We start from the raw sequence: 27,957 nt of genomic DNA on the forward strand, positions 1-27,957 counted from the left end.
GAAGTCGGTAACTAATAAATATCAGGAGTGTGAGGCAACAGTTATAAAACACGTCTACAAATTTGGTACTCTGCATTTACATTAGACTATAATGTTCCTAATAGGAAAGGAGGTCGGATCTCGTCCGATCTACTTATTTCTGACAATGGGATGCTGAATCTATCGCATACTGAACTTAAATTTATCGTACTTTCCATTTAAAGTTAACTTCCATAAAAACCTTATTCTATAACGAGTTTCCAACAAATAATACAAATACAGCTTACCTTACCTATCAGGAACCACAAGGAAGAAATATACACTTTATTGTAATTGCACTCACGTACTGGAAGTGCAGTAGACATGACATTAGCATAATTCTGGATGCATTCCATTTGAAACAGATAACTCCAGAACAAAAGAAGGTTCTTATGCGGGGTAAAGTGCAGCAGCTTTCTTTTGTTTTTCATAATGTACTTCGCTTCTGTGTTGAATCCTTTAAAGCCAAGTGGTTATCATATATTCTACCTGCTTCAACATTCAGTAACTCTTCATTTTATTCTCACTGAAAACAATATTATTCCCCTAAACTGAATTAATTAGTTCGTCTTTGCAGTGGTGAAGTGTTGTGTGTGTGTTTTTTTTCCGTGAAGGACTGAATTACTCGGCTTAAAAGGTTTAAATCAGAGCGGCAGGCAGTCTTTCTTCAGGGCATTGCATTTCGAGGTGTCGGGAAATGTTCCTCATGCTTGACAAGAGTTCTCATGCTACTTTAGCACGATGCGGTGAATGGTCAAACCCCTCCCCTCGCAGGCGTTTCAGACAGGTGTTCCCACAGTTCCCATGTAGTACTAGCTACTACGTGTAGCAGTGTTGTGTCGTCGCTTGCCAGATGAAGTGGTGTGCGTTACGAAGTGGTGGTTGCGTCTCAACACACAAGAAAACACCATCCTTGCACATAACGACTACATAGTGTTGCGTAAGTACCAATTCAGTGGCTTGCTTAGTTGTTTGCACTCACAATGAAGTTAACACATCATGGGAAGACAATGTCTACGCGTTTTACCTCCCGCAACAATGTGCGGATTTAGGTTAAATGTAGTTTGGGATGTCTGCCTTAAACGTTAGCAGTCGAATTTGGTTTCAGTTCGTTCTGGGGATCATCGCGAGGAATTGTCACAGGATATGTAAATTTTATTTAAAGTGTTATCGATATAGCCTATTGCAAATTTAAATAATACGAATAATATAGATTTATGCACAAATGGTCAGGTTAGGTTAGGTTGCGGAACACAATTTCACGAAAATTAATTTAAAATGGTAGCACACACATTATTGCAGAGACCGACGTAAAATTAAAATTCTATATTAATGGACATGGTACATAATTGTTGTCATTACAAGATTGCTGTGGGTTCTGTTTGCACAGTACGTTCAAAGAAGCTATAACGCTCACACACCATCTTTAAAATCGTTACAAGCCATGAAGCTATACGCTATCCGCCGTTATTTATCATATGTACTTTGTAGCAAACACATGCGTATGAAGAAGTGTCGTTAAATGAGATAAGAACAGGCAGGCAGACCAGTGTCATGGCGCTGTGCGTCGTGTTTCTGATTCATATTCGTAAAATTGACGAGCCTCATTCCAGTATTAAAGCAGGAATCGACTACCCATAGTTTTCCAGGTGACTACGCATCTGATACGGTTGTTTTAAGAGACAAAGAGAGAGCGAGACGGAGAATAACAAAGATAAAATTATGAAAGAGATGCAAGGGACACTTTACTACTTGCGGAGGGAAGAGAGCTATTTTCCTTCCTTTATCGAAATTAATTTTTATTTATTGAGGATTAAAATAAGTTGGACACAAGCATATGATGATAATGATTCAGCAGAATTTTACAGCAATGAAGACAAAAATCTTTGTTGAATTTAGACCGCGTTAACATCAAATGTGTTTTGTTATGTTTATTTTGTGGTCTGTTATATAACAAGGCTTTGAAGCATATATTACACAAGTTATGTGTATTTAATCTTATTTTAGTATGTGTAATAACAGTGAACAACGAAGTCTTCGTATTGAATGTTTATTCATTCAGTGTAAATTCTTGTTAAAGTTTTCGCGGCCGGAGATCAATATATACCTTCAATTTTTGGGGTCAGGCTTCGTCGCATTCTGACATTTATTCAACGTTTCGACAAACATTGCAGTTGCCATTTTCAGGGTGAAGGCACGGAGGCTGGCCGTTTTTGAAAACCCATAAGATTACCAGCACCTTCAAATCCTACTCGCCACTTACTGTCTGCCCTATACAAGTCTTCCAAAAACGCTGTTTCCATATTCAACTTGAAGATGGCAACTGCATTGTTAGTAGAAACATTTGAAAACTATCAACATTCGACGTGGCCTATCCCTGAAAGTTACACATTCGGCCAAATTTAAATGTAATGGTTTGGTTAGGCACAGTATGACGTTCATACTCAGTTTCATAGAAATCTGTCAACTGATATAACAGTTCTGAAAGACATCTTTAGACACGTGGACATAACGCTCTGCGTAAGGAGACGTTTCATTAACGATGCAACAAGATTAAAGTACGAACATGAAGAATTTTCTAGAAGTTCTGCGAAACAGCCTTTCCTTCTTCAGGAACCAACAATGTGTTTTGAAACGTGGTTCCAACTGATAGGATAAAAATGCGTTGTTAGCCAGCTAGTTATGGCTTACTCTCGTCGCCTGTTAGCGCAGGCGCAATTAGGAGGGACCCCCTCTATATTATGGGCTTGAGGGGAGTAGGGCTGCATTATATTTCAAGCCAAGATGTTGGCCAAACCTCGACTGCTAACACGCTACTTGCGTGCTGGCTTTGACGTAGTGATCTGTATCACATTCTTTACTATTGTATTTGCGCCCGTAGCGTATTGTGATTTGTCAGTGTGCATCGTTGAAGATTAAGTTCATTGTATGTACTTAACTGCTAAAATGTTTGTAACAGACCCCCCCCCCCCTTCAGCCATTTGAAAGTCACCCTCCGCCCGTAGTAACTGTAATGCAAATTAACATGGATGTTTTTTGAGCTGACATTTTGTTGATAATTTTTTATTAGAAAAATATACCGCGTGTCTTAAAATGTCCCTGCATTCTGTTTTCACAAAATTCATTAGAGACACGTTAACAGTGGACTAATAAATTTCGTTTTTTGATGTGAGTTGTAGTTTGCTGTAGTTCCTTTCAGTTCTGAGCACCGAAGCTAGAACAAAAGTCATTATTCCATTTCTCGTCCATTTCATATCACCGCCTTTTCTGCCTTCCTTTAAGAAGGATAAGAATTCCCCGTGTTCCAGCTCCAAAATGAAAACCTTCTCTGGATATTCTTGTTTCCTGACATTATTTGATTTTCTCTGCCATCAGCGTTAGAAAATGCAGACTCAAAAAATGAGCGAACGCGCCAAGAGTCCTTGCGCTGTGCGTATGTTTCCTAACTTGTGTTAAGTTTTCTCTAGATCTTCCATGTTTCATGTTGGTCCCGTCCTCCCCCAGACGTTGTTTCGTACAGAGATTCTGTGTCTCAAGGCTGGCCGTAGTGCCCAATGATTGAAACACTGACAAGAGTTATGATGATGGTAACAGTTGAATCCTGTTTAAGCGACATATTTTGTCCACGGGTTAGCCCGGTAGAAGGAAGAAATAGTTACATTATTTTTATTTGCTCGCACCAGGAGACTCGACTTCGAAGGCGTATAAGTTTTGTAAAAACATCTAACAACAGTGACGTATCTGCTCGTTCGTCACTAGTCGGGCGATTATGTTCAAACTGGAGTGTCTTTGCGTGTTATCTATGAAACTAGACCTGTCAAACAGCAAAAATCGAGATGGATCTGCAATAGTTTTACCAGAATTCTTGGAATTTTTCTCTGTTTCTGTGCTCAGTTTATTCTGCGTAACGTTTCCATTTTCAAACGGACTAGCTTCTTCTTCTTGTTCTTCTGTAACTACCTGAATTTTGACTGCCGCCATCTTCATCGCTGAATGTGAGCAAAGGGCCCGTCGAAATGCATGATTTAGAGAAATAAACCATTTGTGAGGAATTAGCTTCAAATCGGGCTGCGTGGTTGCTTTTCCTATCAGTTTGAGCCGAGAAGCGTAGTTCAATGTGAGGAGGTAATTCTTTTTCCTAATCAGTTAGTTCAGTGACCGCCTTGGTATGGAGTCTTTGTTCATTTATTCAGTAGGAAGTGCAACTCTTGCGATTTGGACTCCGCTGGTGTAGTTTGTCGTGCGCCTGTGACCCGAGAAAAAGGTCGTTATTTTGTTTGGCGGCGACTGTAATCCGCGTTACGTCGTCTGATTCCTTCAGTCATGCGCTGACTTATTCACTTTCTATTCATAATTCAGCAACTTTTGAGCGCTTCGAAAAACCTCCAACATCAACATATCAGTTTACAAACTATAGTTTTTATCTCACCAACATTTCGGAGCAACATACTGCTTCCATCTTCATGATAAAAATACAAAGAACCTGGCGACGATACCCCCCCCCCCCAGAAGCTGCTAACCTAACCTACAAGGAGTGAAAATTTAAAGACCACAGTTTATAATACTTAATTGGAAAGGATATGGAAGGAAGAGGTCGTGGGCAAACTTAAGAGTCCTGGAATAGGACACTTGAGTTTTACAAAAACCACGAAATATCACATTTGGGATAGGTTAGGTTTTCGGGCCGATATTTGAATACCGTATATCCTGATATAACAGTCAAGAGTGGCATATGGCCTCGGTGCACCGTATCAGACAGTAAATAAGCCGAAACTGCATTACACTTACGTAAGTAGGTGTAATATATTACTTTGGCTTGTATTTTGTTAAAAAGCGAATATAGTGTGAAAATATGTCCCAAATTAAAGTTAAAGAACTTTTGTTTTGTAAGATATATATATATATATATATATATATATATATATATATATATTAAAATATGATGTTTTGCTTGAGATCCAAATAAACCTGATACGGTCTAGAATTAAATCCACCAGACAACTCTAAAGTTCCACTGAAACATACAGAAGGATTTGGGTGGTTAATCGTGCAAACTGGCGGACACACAGATGAAACGGCCTTCCAATTTTTCGTCCATTGCCCTCAGGTGCTCGTGCAAGACTGAGATAAACCACGGCAATTCTATGTCTGGAGCAAAGTTCCCATCGGGCCCTGAAGAGGGAAGGCGTAACAGGTATCGGCTCTGAAAAAGAATGGGGACGTTTCTGTTAAGAATTGCCGTAGTTAAATAACGCTGTCAAATGTGCGAATTTTAAAATTGACCCATGGTGCTATCTGTGCAGGGACAGTCTGCTCAGGTTTGTATCCACGTTCCCGTAACACCCAATTTCCCATAACGCCTTGGTCTTGCATAGCGCGGTGTTTTACAGGATTGTGACTTCCCGTCTGGCATATTATTTAAACTATTTGTAAAATAGGACTTTACTTTTCATCTTCGTGTGCAGGCTTTAAGGAGACTGGAGATTCAAAATAACGACGTGTATGAACGCGGGCAAAATGCTGAATTATAAAAAAAGTATCGACGTTGAATTTTCACTTTTACACGGACGGCTAATTTTGCCGTCACGCTATCAAGCCTTCACTTTGTTAATATCTGAAGCCGTCAGTGGAAGACAGTTTACCCACGAGATGTAACGCGTATCACGCGACGGGCCTCTGAGACGGTTTGATTGGCAGAGGCGATTGGTTTCTGAGACCTCTCAGACTGACGGACGCATTAATACAGCCAGTATTCTGAGTCCTTATGACCCACTCTTAGTTCTGTTTACACCTAAGTGATCCTTTATTATTCAGATCTACCGTCATGCCCCGCCCACCTTATTCTCCCTGATTTGATCGCCTTAATAATGTCTGGTATTGCCCTCAGATTACGTTTTCTCCAACCTCCTCTCAGTTAGGTAACAAACTAACAAACCAATCTGAGAGGCTGCTCGGCTCGGACGAAACAGCCAAAGGAACCTGAGACGAAAAATGTATTTAAAGGACTGTAGAACCACTAAGTAAATAATATACTTTCATAAAAATACGCTGTGTTATGTCTATTTCAGTTGCTGGACTCTCCTAGAAACCGATTTGTGTTTCTATCGAATGTACGCCAAGACTCTTAACACACTTGGAGATGCTTTATTCAACATTTCCATATTCTTTGCTTGGTGTGGGCTGAAACTTTCACGTTGAAATCCGTCCATCACTGCTCTACTCCCCATGCAACCGTAACAGATTCTTGACATAATAATTAACAATGAAGTGTGAAGCTTGTTCTAATTCCACCATGCTTCCCACAGATTGTTTACGTCATGAAATTCACAATTCTCGCCCGTGGTAACCGGGCCTCTGTGTCAGTCCTTAAGACACGCAAACCTCTAGCGAAACTGCATACTTTGTAGTTCTTGTGCGATGAATAAACCGAGGGTGCTGAGGAGGGGGATACTTTAATCACAGCCTTGCAGATGCTCAGAGCCGACCTCTTCACACTGCTTGTATACTGCTGTGTCCCCGCTTCCATGTTTTCCAAAGTCTCTGCCCTCAGGGGTCGGCTGACATTGTAGTTGCTCATTTGTTTTCCGAAATAAATTCCATAGGTATGTAAAATCTTTAAAATTATTTTAACTCTCCTTTTATTTCGTCCTTCAAAGGATACAGCTTGATTCTTGGCTGTTGATATTTTATAAGCTCTTTCTACAATCCCGCACGATCTTGGTGGAACGTTGTTAAGTCGTCATCCTACAAGTCTGATATTAATAAAAGACCATCTGGATACAAATATTTTGATTCTGAGCAGAGCGTAATTTCCCGACATCGGAGAATTTCTTCGGCGGATATACCATTTCGTAACTAACTGCTGACAGTCTGACGAGAAGCCTCTGATACCAAAGTCCACCGTTGGACACCGCCACGACTCTGTATAAAGAAAATTGCACTCTGGCAAATTCTTCAGCGCTGGACGGTAAGCAGACAGCTGCTTTCTTACGAGAGACGATCTAGATAAAGTAATTGACACGTTGATCTACTTCATCTGTTAATTACAACACAGTTGCGGCACAAACGAAATACGATCAGTCCAGAATAACTTATTCTTTATGTAGTGTAATATCTCTATTGTTAATTATCTCTGTCAGCCTTAAATTCTAGTCTGCAGTAGACGGGTTTCGGGGCTAAAGTACTCACGTGGGTTTCAAAAATCGTAAAGAAGACATTTGCAGACTTTATTTTCTCCACTGAAACGTTCTGTGTGTTACGGATGCACCGCTCGAGTGAGTGACAATGACCCTCGAGTCACTAGCGTGGCGGGACATGCATGGCGGCTGCGGGGTTGGCCACATCCGCTTCCGGCCCCTGGGTCGACTACCCTGACACCTCGAGTTAGCGTCGCCGTGCCAGAGGGGACCGACTCGATCAGTTGCAGGGGGAGGGAAGTCGGAAGCTCGATTAGCAAACATTCTCAGAACAATGCTGGCCTAAATGCAAGTCAAAATATTTGTTTTGTAACCTAACCTCACCCTGCCAAGTTTCTCTAGAGGAGAAGGTGGTGTTACAAAACCCGAAATTTTAAGGACTGTAGGTTTCATTAAATTGTCTTAGGGTGGCTAATAAATCCTTTGAAAGGGTTACAAAGTTAAAATATTTGGGAACAAAAATAACAAATCAAAATGATATTAACGAGGAAGTTAGGAGCAGACTAAATTCCGGAAACGCTGGCTACTTCTCAGTACAAAATACTTTGTCTTCCCGTCTGATTTCTAAGAACCTGAAAATTAAAGTGTACAAAACAATAATTTTGCCTGTTGTTTTGTATGGGTGCGAAACATGGTCTCTCACTCAGAGGGAGGAACACAGATTGCAGGTGTTTGAGAACAGGGTGTTGAGGATATTTGGGCCTGGGAGGGAAGACGATGGGGTATGCTGAAAGCTGCATAATGACGAACTTAAACATTTGTACTCCTCCCCCGGTATTATCAGGGTGATTATTCTATACAGGCCTATGAGTAGTCGGTTTATTTTTAATATAGGCGGATAGAGCCTATTATATATATAAATCTCCTGTATATAATGTAGACTAAACGTTTTACGTGGACCAACACATAATCAGGTAGGAACGTATACCTCTGAAGAAAACCGGCAGGAGGTGTTGCAGGTAGAAATATGGATGACACTAAAAGGACTCTGCAAATGGAACGAGTCAAAGGTCCTTAGGTTTCGGGTCCTCGAGATGAAAGTCTGAGTGAAATTTGTTGTTGGAACAACATCAGCTGGAGAGACGACATATTGTAGGCCTGAGGTGTGAAAGTCGACCCATTGACCTGTCCTCGTGAAGATAAACTAAACCGAAGATTGCTGTCTTCTGGGTTGTTGCGCCATGCTGCCTCCATCATCAGGGCGATGGATGATGGAGGCAGGAAGGACCTCTGAAACGTTGGTAACCTTCTACGAGACTACACAGCGCAACAACCCAGAAGACAGCCATCTTCAGACTCACCGCGGTGAAAACATCAAATCCTACAAATTAAACTAAGACACGAATGTGTAATTATTTTAGAACAGGTAAAATTTGTGTGTCTCAACTTCGAATCCATTCGTTCTTTGTGCCAGTAATTTTCAGTATTTGGGTCAAAAAGCTGTGGTCTGCGTTGTAAAATTGCCCGACTCAATACTAATTTGTTTAGAGAAAAGTAAATAGTTGTTTCAGATATTTAAAGACAGGCTCAGTGTTTTTAAAACAGCTGGTAACATCACTCAGCTCAGTCGGTTGTGAAAGGATACACTAATATTTCGCAAAAAATGGGTCTCATTTCCTAGTCACATAGGTTTAACAACTTCTGCTTTATGTTGATTTGCGACTGCAGACTGTATCAGAGTCGCTCAGCCGGTAAAGAAATTCTTCGCCGTGACCACAGGAATCCAGCTCTATTACCGATTCTGAATTCAAATACTTTTCTTTTATCAGGCAGTTCATTAAATCAAATTAGTCTGAAGTATATCTCAGTATTCATATACGTTGTAACTCAGTTCCACCTTTCTGGTGCTCACGCGGACCGGTCGTCAGATAAAAATGCCAGCCGTGTGCTTAATACAGTTCCGAACACGAAGTATAATTATGATAATAAAACAACTGCGTCGCATGTGGCAGACCGCTCGGTTCACCGTTTTGGACAATCAGGCGACAGCTTCGCATTTGTAGGCCACCCGGACGCACATCCGCTGAGTTCATCATTGCTCCATTTTCACTCCGAGCTGAGCTGACGGTCAAAGCGTCAACTACGCACGTGCGTAATCTCTGCCAGTCATGCGATCTTCAACGTCGGCCTCGCTAGCACCTCATTTAAAATCGGTATGGATAAAAACAAAATCCCTAGATTCTGGATAATAATTGTGGGTTGCATTTTTTTTTGTATGTTGTGACACAAGAAATCAAACTTCTGTTTCGTCGTTTATCGCCGGCGATGTTAAATCACAGCTGTTAATTTAGTTACATTTTTTGATATCAGACACTAAACCACTGTATTTTCGTGTAAAATCTACCAATATTTTTAACGTAGAAGTTAAAGAATTATAGTATTAATTATTGCTTAGAAACGGTAAGGTGAGCAAAATTCAATCTACTTTCATAAAAAAATATTATTCTTATAGTAAATTAGAATGGTATAGGTGTGAAGTCTGTGTTATTTTTTAAAGTGTGAAGTACTTTTGTGCTCACCGTGTATTTATTAGAATTTATGCGAACACAACTTATAAGAAAGTAACACGTAAACATCAGGATTCGAACGCACAAACGTGATTTTCACTCCAACACGAGGGAACACGGCTAAAACAGCGAGACGCATGCAGCCTTCTAGCTGTCTTCTTTCGTCAGAATTCATCGCTCGACTCAGAAAAGTCGTGTAACGTTTTTCTTCAAATTAGGCAGACATATTGACGTCTTTCTTTAATAGACATCCGGCACAAGTAATTGCAATAAATGAAAGGTAGAGAAAAACCACACACGGACGAATAGGAAGCGATTACGCATGACAGGAGTTACGACGCCTGCCGCGCACTTACGTCACTTCCGGATGGGGAATTGGGGGAATTTTCAAGCGTCCGATTTTGTTGTGGAGAGTGTACATGCCATTTTAACGGCCACAAAATTGTTATGAATTGCGGGATGATCTGTCTTACGGAATCGTTTGGAGACGACTCCAGTGTTTATCATTATGCTTATTTCGACTGCTAGTGTAGTATGACCCGTCAAGTTTGACGAGAATCAACTTTTTTTTCTGTTCAAGAGTTACAACTTACCACAGCATTGTCTTTGCACAACGCATTTAAAGTTCAAAATGTATAAAAAAATTTATAGGAGAATATATGTACCTAAGAGGTATGAAGAGAAACCATAATGAAGAAAATTACAAAATGAAGAAAATTACAAAATGAAGGCTTTCATAATTTGTAGTATTCTCCGTACATTATTAGGACGATCAAATAAAGGAAGGTGTGATTGGCGGGACACGTAGCGTGCATGTCGGAGATATAAAAAACCTACGAATTTTGTGTTAAAAAGCCTGATGCGAAGACAACACTCGGAAGACCTAGGAGTAGATGGAAGGATACATTTTAAATGTATCGTAGGAAAAGAGGGTTGCGGATTGTCTCAAAATAAGGTCTGGTGGTGGGACCTTGCAAACATGGTAATAAATATTCGGATTCTATAACATGCAAGGAATTTAATCACTAAGTAGTAATTTGTCACTGGACTTACTACTAATCAAAGTCGCTCACTGTAAAGAACGCCTGAACTGCAGAAAAAGAGGCGTTGAAGGCAAAGGCCAGCAGGTATTCAGACTGTGAGGAAGAATGTGAATGTCCCGTTAAAAATGTGGTCCAGGATCAGGTCGTAGTTTCCGGCAGTTAGCTTTCGCGGAACTGGACACGAGAATAGCCGTCAGAGATGAATTATTGGACGAACGTGTTCCGATCCACGCGATTCACCTCCGTCCCCTGGGGACAGGCAACTCGCGGGTAGCACGTACGATGCTAGCGCAGACTGCCAACTAACTGGATGAAAATAAAACTTACTTGTCATCAGACCGGTTGGATAAACCACTCAGTGGCCGTCGTGAAACAACTTCCTTCAACTAGTCAAGTCAGGATTCCGTGTGATGGCGGAGACGAAGCCAATTTCTGTTCTGTAACGAGGGAAAGGCGGGAAAAAGTACGCTGTAAAACAACAGTCGAACATTAACTGACAATCAGGATTTTAAATTGGCAGCTGCAAAAGATACGGCTCTCGTGTGACCTGCAGGTCGCATTTTGTTAGACCACGGCGAAGATCCTTGTGATTGTTACTGTCCTGGACTCGCAGACACCTTCAGGTGAGTGCAAAGAGCATGTAATATGGTCCATCAGGTGTATAAAAAACTCTGTTCATAAAGGCAGGTTCTGAGGTTCAACAGCCTCTAGATCAAATTAAGAACACAAAATTCGGGGACAGATTGAATTATTGGTTTCGTCTTTAACGCTGCTGTACTTATTTAGCACGATATGTAATGCTACAAGTGTGTACAGTGAATTTCAAAGCATTGCAGAAGTTTTCCCAACTTGTCCGAGGTACTCAAACGGTGTTTGCGTTCACGATCTGAAGAAAATGACTACAAATCTCCGTCAGAACAGCCAGTACCTTGGCAGACATTAGAGCCGAGGATCCCAACCCGGCACATGTAACTTGTTTAATATGTTGGCTTCCATGAGGGTCACGTGACTATATCCCTTAATGGAGGATCAGTCTTCAAGCAGTGAAATAATGTTTTTGTAACACCACAGTTGTGACGGGGAAGGCGAGGTAGGATTTTAGGTTCTCACGGCCGCGAGTCTGAAGATGGCTGTCTTCTGGGTTGTAGCGCCGTGTAGTCTGGTAAAAGATTACCAACGTCTCAGAGGTCTTTGCTGCCTCCGTCATCAGGGCGATGACTTATAGTCAACATGAAGCAGCCGGATTGCTGAGGATTGGATACGAGTGAGATGCGTTAACGCTGAGGTAACCTACGCGATGAAAACGTGACAGTTTCAGAAAAATTCGTACCTCGACATTGGGACCAGTCTGTGCGCGTGTAAGGGAACCACGAGGCTGACTGAATCCCATGAGACTAAGTGGAACGAAAGTAAGAGTTTAACAGTGCCCCAAAAACACTATCAAACAATAGAAATGAAAGCTGCGAACCCACGTGCATACAAAGCCCGCCGTACCATATCCTCATTAATTAGCTCATTTTACATGTTCTTACGGTTTCTTCGCGTTTTACTTCCCAGCAGAAAATACTTAGATGCTTTTCACAGCAAATCCAAGTTTCGGCTTCAGTCTACGGCAGCTGTAACAACAGTGCATTGTCAGTTGTCGATTTAAAAACATCATCGAACCTTCGCTCTTAGTGTATCAGCACCATTGTAATTTACACCTGAACGTTCTGTTTGAATTGTGAAACAGAATTGGTCAGGATGAAACACAACGCGTTGACACCACAGAACAGCATTTTTTGAGAAGCTAATAGTCCCAGCTGGTCAAGAATTTCCCCTCCTTCAGTAGATATTCATTACCGTTTTCATAAGAGAGAGAAGTTGGTCTATATCCTTCTACACTGTTTAGTTCAGACCAATTTTAATATTAAACCTTCCTTCTAATAATAGATTTACCAATTGGTGTCTTCCTGTCAAACGATGATTTTTTTTACCAATATGCAACACTTCAACACGGCGAATACGTAAGTCTGTCATTAAATACTATCCAGTCTTCATTTATACATCACTTTTTACTTACATCCACTTTAATATTTCCAGACTTCTCGGTTGCAAACAAACACTTCGTGAAACTTCTGTATAACCAAATTACGACATGTAATTCTTGTTCTTTCATTCCCAGCTATTCGTACATTTTTGGATTATAGTAACTTCCTTTCACTTGATTTCACTGCACAAATGTAGCCAATTATATCCTTTTGTAATTATCTCAGTTACTTTTTATTCATATCTGCCATGTTCAAATCCTCACACACTGCTAAGCAGTTCACTTTCCAATATTTACTGTTTATATTATTTCATGTATCAAAATGGCCTCTGCATTCCGTGACGTCATAAAACAACCAGTAAAGCGATTGTTTTAGAAGTGAAGACGCTTCTTTTAATGTTTACTGTTCCGTCGTGACGAAAGCACGAACATCAACACGACAATAATGTACCGTTTGTGTTAAAGAGGTTAGGTTATTTTATTCAACACGCGAGCAGAATGTACCCAAACAATGAGCCCGCCAGAGAGAGCCCTGAAGGAGGGTTTGTGTTGGCGTCATGCACTTATGTCGTGGTGCTGAAGCAATTCTAAAAATAGGCCCGAACAATAGACTCCCAAATAAAACCGTACTAGTTGCTTTTTCTTCTTAGACTGTGGTACAATGACAAATTATGTATTCAAGTATGAAAACTAACATGGAACTGGCTGTTTTAACAAGTTTTTGGTAACTTATATCGTCAGCTTTCCTTCCCGCTTCAAATGATTCATTCTATATGAGTCACACTCTAAATAATAATTTACTACTGATCATTCCTGTGTATAAGTTTCACTGGCTCAAATTCCGAGCTCCTTACATTTGTCAGAGAGGCTTATGTATGCAACCTCCGCTACCTTCTAAACAATTTATCATAAAACCTTGTAGATATATTTACAAAACTGTCCACGCTTACCTTCTGACGTCGTCATGTTGGTATTTCGAATTGCACAGAAGAACTACATATAGTCGGTTCCTGCTCACTAGTTAGTGTGGCTACAATGTAGGTGTCACTGAAAGTATGAAATATAAATGTAATAACGTGGGGTGACCTCTAGTAGCATAACGGAAAACTAAATCAATACGACAGAATTTTAACAAACCGTGATCAACTCAAGTTATGAAACCTTACTTTGAAAAGTGGGTTATTACTCAAAAAGACACAACTCTTCGTGAATTTGAACAACATAGTCTTCGTATCTGTTGTCCGTTCAATGTCGGAATTAATCCTGATGTGCATAATCTTGGATGGGAGATCAGCCATTGTTAAGGTCTCTAACGTTTTAACAATCATCGGGATTCCGCGATCGACAAATTGAATAAACGTCTGTGTGAATCGTCTGGCAGTGAGATCCTTCGTCCTGCAGCTGCATTGATTATCATACAATTTCGTCTCGCTACATTTAATATCGAGGCTAGATACAACAAACGGTTGTTCCCACAGTTGTTCTGATTGTCTAGGGTAAACGAAGTTGTAGCGTCTTAAGCTGAAAGCGGCTGATTTGGGTCTCGACCCAGATGGATATAACGACCGTCGTCGTGGTACGTACTTCGGGCGTTATGTTCCGGAACAGACCGGACTCGCCGTGTTTACCCCGGAGGATCTCTGAACAGATCACGTGGTACTGTCAGGACCATGAAATGAAGGAACCTGCGAGGGGCTAAAAGTGTGGCCACATTGGAGAAGATGAATGAATACGTAATTTTGGTTAGGAAACCTATCCTCTACTTGGTAAACTAAGAATGAATTGGAAGCTGATATGATGATTAATCTTGTGGATACTAGATTTGAGGTTGGAAGGTGCATGTGACTATTTCAAGATTTTATTCAGTCGCTGGTCACAGTAATGGATGCATTTTTCTACCATTCTGTTTCAGCGTGAGTTTATATACAGTGTTTAATTCAGCTCCTGAGACGTGCACAAACGTAGTCGAAACTGCTGCAGTCTACTGATCAAGAAAGCACACAGTTATGTTACGAAATTCATACGGTGTGATATTACTCGCGTACAACTGAGAATCACAGAAATATTTTAATGTAAATATCGTCTTATTAAAAGAAATTAAGTCTTAATATTGGTGCCAGCCGATAAGGGGCGGTACACACTACGTTCAAACTCCCTTGAACCTCTGGGTTCTACGGAGGGCGGGGAAATTCGTGAGTATTTGAGTAGCGAAGGATTGTACTCCACGGAGTACTCTCAGTTTCATTAAAATGTTGCAAGTTACGTAAACATTATATCACGCAATTTATGATCATTATGTTTCGTAATGACGATTGTACTTCCCAAAGATAAAATGTTTGATTTTTAATATTTTTAAACGATCCACGTGGAGTTTCTCGCAATTAAATTCGAAGTTCAAGGTGAAATTCTTAAGAGTCTGACAAGACTCAGTGCAAGACCACGAAACATGAATAAATCTTTATACAGTTAGACCAGTGGGCAGCTGACCCCGCTGGGCCACTTTCTGACATCGGGGCTCTTCTTTGCACTTATTGTTGCTACACCAAACCTGTAATCATAACCTCTTACGTCAGCACCGAGCAACGCGTCTGACTGGCATGCTCTGTTCGAATCCAATCGGCAGACCAACTATCCTGATCGAAGTTTCCTTTCCTCGTTATCCATGGCGTCTCCATGGCAACGCTGCTTCAGTACCACATTATAAAAACCACGATCTTCTCCTATTTTACTTCTCGTATTCATTCTACCATATCGCATATTAAATGGTTCGTGAATTCAGCAGTTGATGCAGCGTCACAAAATTGTAATTTATTATCGTATTAATCAAAATAAAAAAAACCTGCAGAGTTTGAATGAGACCGAGTGCTTGAAAAAGGCGTCCGTTTAGAAGGTTATGTCGGAAAATTTGACTGGAAGGATTGTTGGGAACTTGGAAGAATTTGATGATAGTAGGAGATTCGAATCGGGTGCTCGCGAATATAAATCTAGTTCGTTACGGTTCAACTACCGTGTTTGGTATGGCGTCGTTAAATAACAGGACAATTATATAGTCTTCTACATCTTTCTTTGTTTACAGGCAAATTCCACAGTAAGTATTGTAGAATTTGCTTACCGGTGTGCGATGGGGAAGATTTTCCAGGAGAAAAACAAGATTTAGAGGCAAACTACAAATTAATTCTGAATTATTCGTCGCCACCTGAAGACGTCTGGGCCCATATTGTACACTTAATTTGACGTCGTTAAATAGCCTACTATGTAAACTGTTGAGTGCCTGGCAGAGAACGTGGAAGACCTGTCGCGTTCTGGAAACTTTTCTTTTTTTCCCGCTTAGACCGAAATGACCTCGAAAACCAGGTGGTTTGGTTGAAGTTTGTGTGGCCGCAATGCTAACTGGGAAATATACCAGTCAGGAAGGAGTGTAAAACTTTCAGGATCTGCTCGCTGCGTCTGACAGATAGATAGAGAGACAGATACCAACGTCCTCCGCATGCAGAGTTTGGCTGTCAGGGTTAAACCACAATATCAGATTCTATCGAAATTCATTGCGTAGTTTTGGGTTTGAAACCTGACGACTCACAGGGCAGGTATCCGTAACACATGTTCGTTTTATTAATGTGAGAATCGTACGAGTTGGCCGTTTAACAGCGAAGGCAAAGCCGGAACTCAAAACAGCAGCTGGAGGTTCACAACTTTATTTGGGTGCAATGTATCTTTATGCTCTACCTTGGATCACGGTACTTAAAAAACACGCTTATAAGTCATCAGGAAAGGTAACCTTTCGTATGACATCGAAAGCAAATTAAACAACGCGTACGGTGCTGTGTATAGCAGAGAGTTACTTTCGAAAACCATCGTTCATCAAGACACACCTGTAAGAGTGCCGACAGGGAAGTTCTTGCTGCCTCATTAATCACGTTGCTTATTATCGCCCTGATGATGGAGGCAGAAAGCACCCCCGAAACGTCGGTAAATGTCTACCAGACTACACGGAGCAACAACCCATAAGACATGTATCTCCTAACGCCCCAGAATTCACGCAGCAGCAACAGCAGAGGGTAGCAGTCGGGGCGAATGTGTGCGTTCGACGTCCTTTGGAAGGTAAAGGCAACGGGATCAGAGGGGGTGGGAGGGGCAGTACGCAAGAAATCGCCTTCTGTCCGCACTACAAACGTCATTTCCCAGCTGCAGTATTTTGTAGCTCGTTGTCTCAGGTTTACGTAGTATATGAGTTTGTCTTCCTTCTACCAACAAGCTAGTGACGTAGGCGAATCGCTGAGTTTGGCCCCGGAACTGTACGTTCGACCGTTGAACTGCGGTGGATAACGTGACGTAGACCAAGTGTAGATTCAGATGTAAGGTGTCACGCCCCGCTGAAGAGAAACAAAGCCTTCCCGGTCAAGCGACACCATCACTTGTCATGTTGAAACCCTTGTAGTAAGCCAGGAACCTAACCCAACTGAAACCTTACTGATATATGCACGTTATTATGGGTGATTCGGTTCAGTAATTGATCTGCTTGGGACACATAGAAATATGGAATTCTATATGCTGTATCTTGTTTCTGAGAGTCACTGACAAAAAGCGTTCGATTACCGACGTTAAAGGAAGACGACATTAACGACCACATTTTTCTCCCAGGACCACATTCGCATCATTTAAACTGAGCCGTGTTTCTGATAAAACAGCATAAACACAGCTGACACGCGAAATTCTCTTCCGCTGTCAGAGTTTTCGCATGACTTGGCGAATTTATTTCGGCTTTATGATAAGCATCGGTATCCTATCCGTGGATACGACAGAAGCTGCCGCGCAGGCCCACGGAGAGTTGCGCGCGCAGTTTCAGTGACTCGCCCCCAATATTTTTACTCCGGGAGCTACACGCGAAGGCCGCTTACCGGGTATAAGTCAGAAAATCAACAGAAATGTTCCCGCGTTTTCAATATACGCCTTCTACCGAATCGCGTTAAAAACGGGGAACGTATAAATGCCCGTAGATTTTCTGAGTAGAAGTTATGCGTGTAATAATGGTTTTTGATCCTGCATCACAGTCTTTTGAGCTAAGACACCGTGAAGTCTTGTGCGTGGTTACCGACGTTTCGACACTGTGACTAAAAGTGTATAATATTCAAAGTCAGAACAAAAAGGAAAGAACGTAAGATGGCCTGCCGCCGCTAGATGGGGCGAGCAGTACACTTTGTGAATTAGTTTGCCAACAGCCGTGAAGGCGAGAGGCCGCGTTCTTGAGTCTCGTGCGTTTTTGTAACGTTGTGTTGTAGTGGTTCGGCGATTTTTTAAACCTGCATAAATGGCAGATTTTAAGGAGCAAAGAATCTGCATCAAATTTTGTTTTAAGCTTAAAAAAACTTCTGTAGAAACCCACCGCATGCTTGTGGAAGCATTTGGTGAAAATGCTATGAGTCAAAGTAAAACTTTTTTATGGACGAACGTCTGTCGACGACGATGAACGTTCAGGACGACCATCGACAAGCTCAACACCGGAAAACATCGCGAAGGTGCGAGAGGCTATGGTTGCAGATCGTAGACTAACAATCCATGATATTTGTGCGATCGCAGGAATATCGTACGGTTCCTTACAACGTATCTTGTCAGACGATTTGAACATGAGACGCATTGCTGCAAAATTTGTGCCGAGACTGCTGACCGACGACCAAAATGAACATCGCGTTGCTGTCTGCACTGAACTCATCGCCCTGATGACGGAGGCAGTATGGCCTCTGAAACGTTGGTTAACATCGACCAGACTACACAGCGCAACAACCCAGAAGACAGAAATCTTCATACTCACCGCTGTAAAAATCTCAAATCTTATGAAATAATCAAAATCCAGTGTAAATTTAGGGCCCCGAATGAAATTCGCCTGACATATATTAGGGATGTAGCATGACAAATTTGACCCATTTTCCTCGATAGGTCGATGGGCGTAACGACCTCTCATTATTCGCGCATGCGTGTTAGTTGTGAGCAAAGGAAATCTTCATGGAACACCTCTCCGCTTTGCTGTCAAGTGATTGACAGAAAAAAATGATTTATAATAAAAGAGTAAAGAAAACCGGTCATTTATAATGATTTCTGCTAGACATAGACTGAGACCATTCTGTCGAATTTTGGTAGGAGAACATTAAAGAAGTTGATTGCAGTTGCAAGTAGAACTCGGCTGAATTCGTTAGCATAAATTAAAGAGGACAGTCCCCTTTCAGAAACAATGGAGTCACTGCACTAGGCCTACTTGTATGACGCGATCAGCGGAACCAATTTATGCATTGCTATCAAATCCTTGTTCTGTTTGTGTTTCACAATAAGTGTTATGTAAATTAAATCATCATATATTTTTAGAGTAAATTTAGGCAGCGTGGACCCGTGATTTATAAAGTCTGAATAATACTGTCCCTTTGAAATGAGAACTATGTTATTGCTGCAATAAAGAGCCCTTGCACGCAGGGGACTTTCCGATAACAGCGATTGACTTTGAAATGGACGGTTGAAAAATGTTAATTGTTCACTTAACCTGACAACGAAGCGCTGATGTGAACTTTAAAGACAGTAAATAAACGGAGAATGGAGAAAATTGTTAAATGAACAATTTCTTAATTTGTACCCTTTATCGAGAACTATTGTCGAGATAAATCGAAGAAGACGAGATGGCTTGAACATGTAGACCACATGGAAGAAGTTAGAACGTAAAAAAAGGTACTTGATCAGCTACGAGGGTCGCTCATTAAGTAATGCCCCACATTTTTTTTCTCAGCCAATAATGAAGATAGAAAAGTGCACTTTTACATGCTTGAGATTTGATGTTTCCCGCGTTCGTGTACGGAGTTTCAAATGATTCAAACCGATAGCGGAGCTGTAGTGAACTGTTAAAATGGCGTCTGTGAACGACTCTCGTTACAAGCAACGAGCTGTAATTGAATTCTTTTTTGCTGAAAAAGAAACTGTGGTGAACATTCATAAACGTTTGTGTGCTGTATATGGAAGCTGTGCAGTCGATAGGAGCACCGTTGGTCGCTGGGCTAAGAGAGTTAAAGCTTCAGGAAGTGAAGAAACCGAGCTCCGTGATCTGCCGCGCTCTGGGCGTCCTGCCACAGCCACCACTCCAGACATGTTGAACCGCGCGGATGCCATTATTCGTGAGGATCGGCGCATCACAACTCGACAATTGGCCCAACAGCTTTCAGTCAGTAATGGAAGTGTAATTGCAATTATCCGGGCTCTTGCATATTCGAAGGTGTGCGCAAGATGGGTTCCACGAAGTCTCACAGCAGACCACAGGATTCAAAGGAAAACGATTTCTTCTGAATTGTTGGAGCGTTTTGATGCTGAGGGAGAGATCTTTCTGTCCCGGATCATTACAGGTGACGAAACCTGGATACACCACTTTGAGCCGGAGACAAAAAGGCAGTCAATGGAGTGGCATCATCCTCAATCACCGAGAAAGAAGAAATTCAAGTCAACTCCCTCCGCCGGAAAAGTCATGATGACTGTCTTTTGGGACAGTGATGGGGTCATTCTTGTGGATGTGATGCCAAGAGGTGCGACCATCAATTCAGACGCGTACATTATGACCCTGGAAACCCTCAAGAAGCGTTTCCGACGAGTTCGGCCTCACAAGCATCCAGCAGAAATTTTGCTCCTGCATGACAATGCACGCCCTTACACAAGTCCGAGAACCCGGGAAGAAATCACCAAATTTGGTTGAACGGTGCTGCCCCATCCACCCTCCGACTCCATCTCTTTGGGCCACTTAAATATGCTATCCGCGGAACAAGGTTTGAAGATGACGAGAGCGTTATTCAAGCAGTGAGGACATGGCTACGTGCACAGGACAAGAGCTGGTACCGGCAAGGCATGCATGCACTGGTTCCACGCTGGCGTAAAACCGTACAAGTTGATGGGGACTATGTGGAAAAATAGTATGTGTAAAGGAAACATTGATTTATATTGTCACTAAATTTGAGCCATCTTGAATAAATATGTTCTGAGGAAAAAAATGTGGGGCATTACTTAATGAGCGACCCTCGTAGAATTTTCGTGGGACATCTGAGCGTGTTTCGGAGAATAATAACGAAGTAGATTTTACATAAATAAACCGTGAATATGTGCCCAATGTGCGAATGTTATGACTCTGTGGCAAATTTAACGTACTCGAGGTCCGTGGAGTACAAAGTAACACAGGCTTATGATGTAAAAATGCTTAAATTTGTTCAAAAAAATCATGTTTGAAGTATGGCTATCGTGTTTACAGAATGCAAAACAAAAGCATGTCGGCGAAGAGAAATCTGGAGGCCTAAACTATTTTGGTTTCGATAAATTTTGCGTTAACATATGTTGAAGTTTCTTACATAATTTATTTCATTCTCATTTTAGACGATAAGAAAGTAAAACTGTCTCGCTACACGCCATGTAGGCGCTTCTGGGGAAGAGTCGTGTAGCTGCTACTCATTCTTGCTTTCGGCGCTAGATGGGGGTGAGTGGTCAGCGTCACGCCCCGGCCGAGCTTTACCCCCGGGAAAGGACCCCGGTACCCACTGGATAGGGGGCTGAGTGGGCCCCAGAGCCGGTCTGGATGCAGAGGCTAGAGGTTCGAACCCCGGTTGTCCAGTCCGTAGACAGTCACTATACCGACTGAGCTTATCCAGCATGTCCTTCAACTTCAGCGCTTAGTTCTGCTTAGACACGAGACAGGTTTATTACTTGGCGAGATTTCAGGTTCTCATGGTGATGGGTGTGTGCTTTTAGTGTCCAATCGTTCTGTGATTTTGCAAACAAAAATTAGTGTGGGTGCCCATTCGCGTAAAAGCCACGCAAGTACGAACATTTTCGATTGGAAGGATTTCAATCTCGCTACTTGATGCGCAATCGTTTCAATTTGTGTCTCGACCTTGATCACCTGCTGACTGTGTTCACCCAGCCGTCGTTGGTTACTGATTCAGACAGAAGCACATATTTGCAACTCAAAGACTTTTATGACTGCCGTGTGTCTCTGCATTAGTTTTATGTGGGTTCTAAAATGATTGTTTAATAAAATCACCAGACAGCGAGGAACCTTCATAACAAACAACCTTGTCCGTTTCCCGGTTGTGACGTCACGGAGGTCAGTCACCACCATCTGTGGAGCGTGGCCAGAACCGACATTCGCTGTGTGCGCAGGCCGAACTAGATACCCAGTCCATCGTAAACGTCTAGAATCTAGACTCTATATTTTACAACGACGTACACAAAACAACTCGGTTCATCACCCACAAGGCCGGACGTTTTCCTGGCCACGTTTTCTCGTGGCACTTCCGATTTACAGTACTCCTGTGGAAGCAGCGGACCGCACACACGAAGGGAACACATTTTTTATGCACACATATTGTTGACTTACTATGTTATAGATACTTTATGCTGTTTAATATGTCGGGAATTGTTGAACTTTGTAAATTGGATCTGACGTTTTCACATGGGATGATGGTCTAATCACCCAGTAAGGGGAGTCTTACAGCGTGTCTTAAAAAAAATCCCTTGTTTGATTCTTAGGTTATTAAACGACACTGCTTTAACTTAGATGTTACATATTGTCAGATTATATGGGAAGATTGTTATGAACTTTGGAGTACACAGGTAATAATTTAGAAGCGACGCTCTAAGAATGTTTCAAAGGACAGTTTTAACTGTAATGTATCACAGAAACTATTTGGGGGGGGGGGGGGAAGAAACTAAAGAAAATTATGAAACAACAAGTAAACTGCTGTGTAGTGAATTCTTAGGGTGGAGACAAATTTTAACACAAGACGGTAGCTAAACTACAGGAAGAAACCCATACTCCTAGAAACTGGCATGCCAACAACTAGAGATGACACCAATTCATGCTGAAACATGTAGTGACTAACTCGTTACACTTATAAATCGACAACTGCAAGCCATTAAGTAGAAAGCAGTTGAAGTGTGTTAAATCATGACGTCATGAAAATAAACCATGTAGGACTTTAGGTTTTCACGGCGGTGAGTCCGAAGATGGCCGCCTTCTCGGTTGTTCCGCCTTGTAGTCTGATAGAGGTTTGCCGACGTTTCAGAAGTCCTTCCTGCTTCCATTATCAGGGCGACCCAGAAGACAGCCATATTCAAAATAAATCAAGTTAAAATTAGTAATAAGCCATGAGATATAAAACGTCCTCCTCAGTGTAGAATTACAAAATGCTTCTTGGGACTGTCTTCACTGGATATCGAGCGCAGATCATTTCGGCCGTGTTCCAGAAATCCTGTTTGTCCGTCCGTCATGGGATTTCTTCTAGTAAGAAGTCGTGGTTGTCGTCTCTGACTGCCAGTCACGTGTTCAGTGACTAGACTGTTTTGGCCATGTTCGAATTTAAGTTCCCAAGAAGTTCTAAACGTTCGTACACCGCGACATTTTAGTTTGTGATCTGTGCATGTGACCCGCACGAGGCTATGTTGACCTGACAGTTCATGTCAGGTCACAAGAGGAGAGATTGTGACGCTAACAGATTTGTTATGAACTTATCTTCATTATCACTTCTACGTTTACGTTTTGATTCCATAATTCTGCCCGGGGGTAGAATCATAAACAGCGTAAGAGGTTACACGTGCCGAATAAGACAAACCAAGATGGTTGAATGGTTCGAGACGAAAAAGCGAAACCATCTTCAGATTTTGGTATTGTCCGCATGCTGACACAGCGTGTTTGGCAGACCGCGTTGAAAGGGGGGGGGGGGGGTTGCTGTGTTTTCTCATCAAATGATAATCCTTGAGATGGCAGTTTGTTTTCCTTAGAAGGTGGAAGCGAGGACAGGCAAGTCGAAACGGAAATGACGTGAAGCATACAAAAGCATCATCGTGACACGTGCAAGTAGCGTCCCGTCTCCTCTAGTGTGCGCATGTGCAGAACCGTAACGGCATTGTTTGTAAGATGGATGCCCTTGAACATCACCGCATGGGCCATTAGGAAGCCGTGGCTTATTCAGTATTGGGCAAACAGAAGGACGAGGTTGTCTGACGTGAGAAGAATATTCCGATCTAAGGGAGAACAGGAAGTCCGAGGTGGATACAGAAAATTACGTGATGACTGACCTTCATAAAAAAACGCTGTTTACAAATACCACCAGGGCGAGAAGCCAAGGAGGGGAGGAGTAAATGTTACGAAATATTTGTCTGGTATCTTGAAGGGATCAAAGCTCAGACAAGAGAACAAAAATATAAATTAAATAAATGCACTCGGGCACCTTACCCCCAGTAACGAGGTACCACCCATATTTACCCATCAGCGCCCTGACCGAGCAATCTAGTATCATATCCTTGATCTTATGTTTGTGGGTTCATCTGTGATCTGACAATTGGCCGGTCGTGGGTAACAGGTACTTTAGTTTTTAATAGGACTGTACCTAGCAATTCCTAGAGGTTATTGTGAGAGGGACCACCCCTTATGTGTGGCACAATTCAGGAAACTTCAAACCATTCTCTACTGGGTGAGATTTCAAGTTCTCACGTCGTTTAAAGTGAAGATAACTGTCTTTTTTGGGGTGTTGCGCCCTGATGATGGAGGCAGAAAGTACCACTGAAAAGTTGGTAAACTTCTACCAGACTACACGGACTAGCAATCGCAGAAGACAGCCATCTTCTGATGCCTCATGTTTTTGACCGGAATTAATTCACGTTATGGAAAGGAACGGGGTTCATTTCCTGTTCGTGCTTCTCCGCCCGTCGCCACTCACTTCATATCCACGGTCAGGTACTTGGTCAGACGACTCCCACCTAGCGTGTGAATGTGAAATTAGCACGCGACTCTATTGGCCCGTGAAACAGCTCAGTCGGCAACGTGACCAGGGTTCGCTTATCGGCCGAGACACTGTTGTTATCCGCTGCAGGACTCGCCCAGCGAGTACAAGAAACTGATCTTTATACCGTGGGCAAAGTAGCCGGAGCATGAAGCTTGGGTTATTTTCTCTCGTGTACTTCGTTTCGGCCGAACGCATGCTAGCGGATGTTGGCTTTCTGCCTACCTGATATTAGTCATCATCTTTTGTTAGCACTGAAAAACAATAGCCTGTCGACAGTCCCCCGTCACAACCTTGGAGGTGTCGGGGGGGGGGGGGGGGGAGATTGTTAACGCCGCTGAAATTAAATTACGCGTGTGTTTGTGTTTCAGTGTTCCCTCGACATTGCAGAGATAACGCATTCTTTCCGTAAATTATGAACCTGATCTTTGTTCTGCAGATCACTGATTTGTTGGTTCATTTCTGCTGACACGTGTAACTATCAAACGTGTACGCACAATCTTTCAGACTCCGCACATGCTCGGTCTGTAAGTTCGAACCCCGGTCAGGACGTGACTACGTACTTGCTATTATTAAGAGGCCTTACTGATGATATGGTCACGTTTTCAAGGAACCCTGAAACGTATCTGGAATGGTTACTGGCGCATGGTTGTGAGTCGCGTACCGTATCAACTGTAAAGGAACAGCACCCCCCCCCCCATAAGTTTATTTTTCCACCAATAATGATGAAGATAAATAGCCCATAAGAAAGCTCATGTTTTCGTCTCATTTTTAGCGTCGGCGATATAAATAATTCATGAAATGTTCTTAAAGAACAGACGATGGAAAAAAGTCCTGACAAAGAATAATTTTAAGGGCCTTACAACTAAAATGAGATTTTACTTACGCTAACGGGGGTTTTGTCGTACCGGGAGCCTCGACCATTCAAACTGGGGTCTGTTGCTGCTGATGAGAGGTTATCCCGTCAGGCAACTTGTCCTTTGTGCAAAGGATTTTGGTTGGTTCTCTGGGGGTTGAACCCAGAGTGGGTTAGATCGCTTCGGCTGAATGCGTCTGCAACTTAGGGGAAGGGACAAATAACTTCAGCTGAAGACCTTCGTGATTGGGGATGGCGAAACGTGCCCCCTTTTGAATTATACCCTGGCATTTGCCTTTGACATCTTCTTACATATTTAAGGAAGTTAAAAAAGCGTTTGTGATGGAGGATGTAGGTCTGTCCCGCTCCAATTACAGGTTACGGCCAGACTGTTTCCCCTGCGGCCAGCCGACGTGTTCAACGTCGTTAAACAATTCCAGCGAAAGTCAGAAATTACCATTTCTAGTCCTTCACAAGTAGATCAGCCGTTTTCAGTGTCCCCTGAGCTATTATTTTAAACAAACAATTAAATAAGAGTAGTTTTCGCTGAGTGTCCTCGTCTCATGCCATCGAGAGGATATACCGTGAAGTTGGCCTCTAATTTACATCTGTCCTAACCGAGCTACGGTGACCGTGCGACATTTTACAGCTGTAAAAGCACGATCATCCGAGTACAAGAACACTGATCATGTTTAATGATTGTGTCCACGTCCTGCAGAGGCCATTGCTGTCGCTCGCCGTCGGACCTCCTTTATGTTGGACTGAGAAAATACGTTTGTAGTTGCTACTCGTTTAAACAAGAATACTTTTGTACAAATCCGGCTTTCTTCTTTCAATGCATAATAGAATAATCCCACGCTTAAACTTGGTGTCTCTTGAGCTGCCCTACAAAGACAAAGGAATCTTGCGGCTTAGTGGATGAAACCAAAAGAAGCAGAGATTCGCTTCCATGATTTTCACACTGCACTGACAAACAGTTCCGCCTTCATTGCTACATTAGTCATTGTCCGAAAAATGGGGAGGGGTCACTGGTCTGTTGGTCAGTCACTAGAAAACTTTTCAGATGTGTAATCCGTGGCCCAGGAGGTCCCTTGCTTCAGTCATTCGAATTTCCAAGTTCGCTACAAACGTCAGATTCATAAAGCGTGTGGACCATGACAACTCAGAACTACGCATTTGGTTTTAGACCAAACGCTGCCAGCCAGATGTCTTTTGTTTCTGCAGAATACTTTTGGAGGGTTTCGAGGTAAATATTCGACAATGTTTCTAAAATATAAGTCACTACGGGGTTCCAATCATAGGTCATGTGATAAAGTTAAAACCTTGATTAAAGAATGTAAGTAGGCCTAATTGCATTTGTTTAATACCAACATGACAATGCAGAAAACAAGACGGCCATTTACTAGCAAAAAGCCGATAGAATTTATTCTTCAGTTGCGTATTCGTAGCTGCTAATCTTCTGATAACTTCACAGTTAAAAGTGTGAATTTTTTCGTTTTTAAAGAACAAGTCGGTGTTGTTAAAACGCAAAAAATATATATAAATAAATGTTAAATAATAATAATTTGTCTGTACTCACTTCACCCCCTCCTTTAACGGAGGCCGGAGTGATAACGGAACACATTCCTCCAGGTTGTTGGTGTCGGCGTCGTGACCGCGTGGATCTCCACGGACAATGACAGCTTGCAGTCCGCTCGCGTAAGCGGCAATTAAAGTGTGTTAATTTGACGGGACGCGTGTTCACTGCACTACACACAATACACAAACTTCTCTACGACACCAGACCACAAATTTCGCGTTTCAAAGACGCGGAATCCCTTGGCGCGGGGCTGTAAGCCTTCCTGTGATGCGAATTCTGAGCTGTCCCGAAATAAAGTCCCTGATCCTGCATTCTTTTTTTTTTGGGCGGGGGGGAGGTTCACGATGGGCTGGTGCCCCGTTAAACCCACAAGCTCCAAAGTGTAGGAGTTAAAATTGGCCAACAGGAATCCAAAAACATGTAGATGACATACCAATTCAAGGATATCTGCACTGGGTTGATCAAGAGAGCTGCTTCAAGAAGAATCACAGATGATATAAATATACTGAACAACCCCGAACACTAAAAAGTGAAACGCGACTTGCGCATCCGATCACAAGAATTGACCTTATGTTGTTTATCACAGTCGTTCCCAAACTTTTTTTACTCAAATGTGTTCTCCAGTTTAAAATTTTAAAAGAGTTTTAATGACCTATGTTTTCGTTTGTTTTCATTGAATGGCGCGCCCGCGTGCCACAAGTGTAGCTGTCATTTGTTCTCAATTTCAATAAAAGTTCAATTTGTGTAAATTAGAGTCGGTGGAAATTTGAATTTACTGTTATTTTGCTCAGTATTTCGTAAGTAATATTTAATTACTGAATCAAGCATAAAGTTGGACACACACCATAAGCAATCTTGCTCGACTCACCAGGATCAGACCGACGTCCTCTAACCACTGACCTGTTCCTAAGAAGTTCAGCCGATAAACAAAATATTGACT

General features: G+C 42.1%; 1 protein-coding gene across 2 annotated transcripts in view; it reads left to right on the top strand.

The window, feature by feature from the left end:
• Positions 1–811: 811 nt before the first annotated feature.
• Cad88C (cadherin 88C) overlaps positions 812–27,957 on the top strand; it is a 66,869-nt gene continuing 39,723 nt past the window's right edge. The window contains exon 1 of one of the 2 annotated variants that reach the window (XM_087344405.1): positions 812–958. The gene's annotated coding sequence lies outside the window, so the exon portion shown is untranslated. Of the gene's footprint in view, positions 959–11,160; positions 11,388–27,957 lie in introns of those variants that run through there. The other variant, XM_087344406.1, reaches the window with a different exon arrangement.

The sequence above is a fragment of the Zootermopsis nevadensis genome, unplaced genomic scaffold, assembly GCF_977971745.1.
Source record: "Zootermopsis nevadensis isolate Lab colony 2312 unplaced genomic scaffold, Znev_1.0 Znev_ptg000007l, whole genome shotgun sequence".
NCBI classification, from domain to species: Eukaryota; Metazoa; Arthropoda; class Insecta; order Blattodea; family Termopsidae; genus Zootermopsis; species Zootermopsis nevadensis.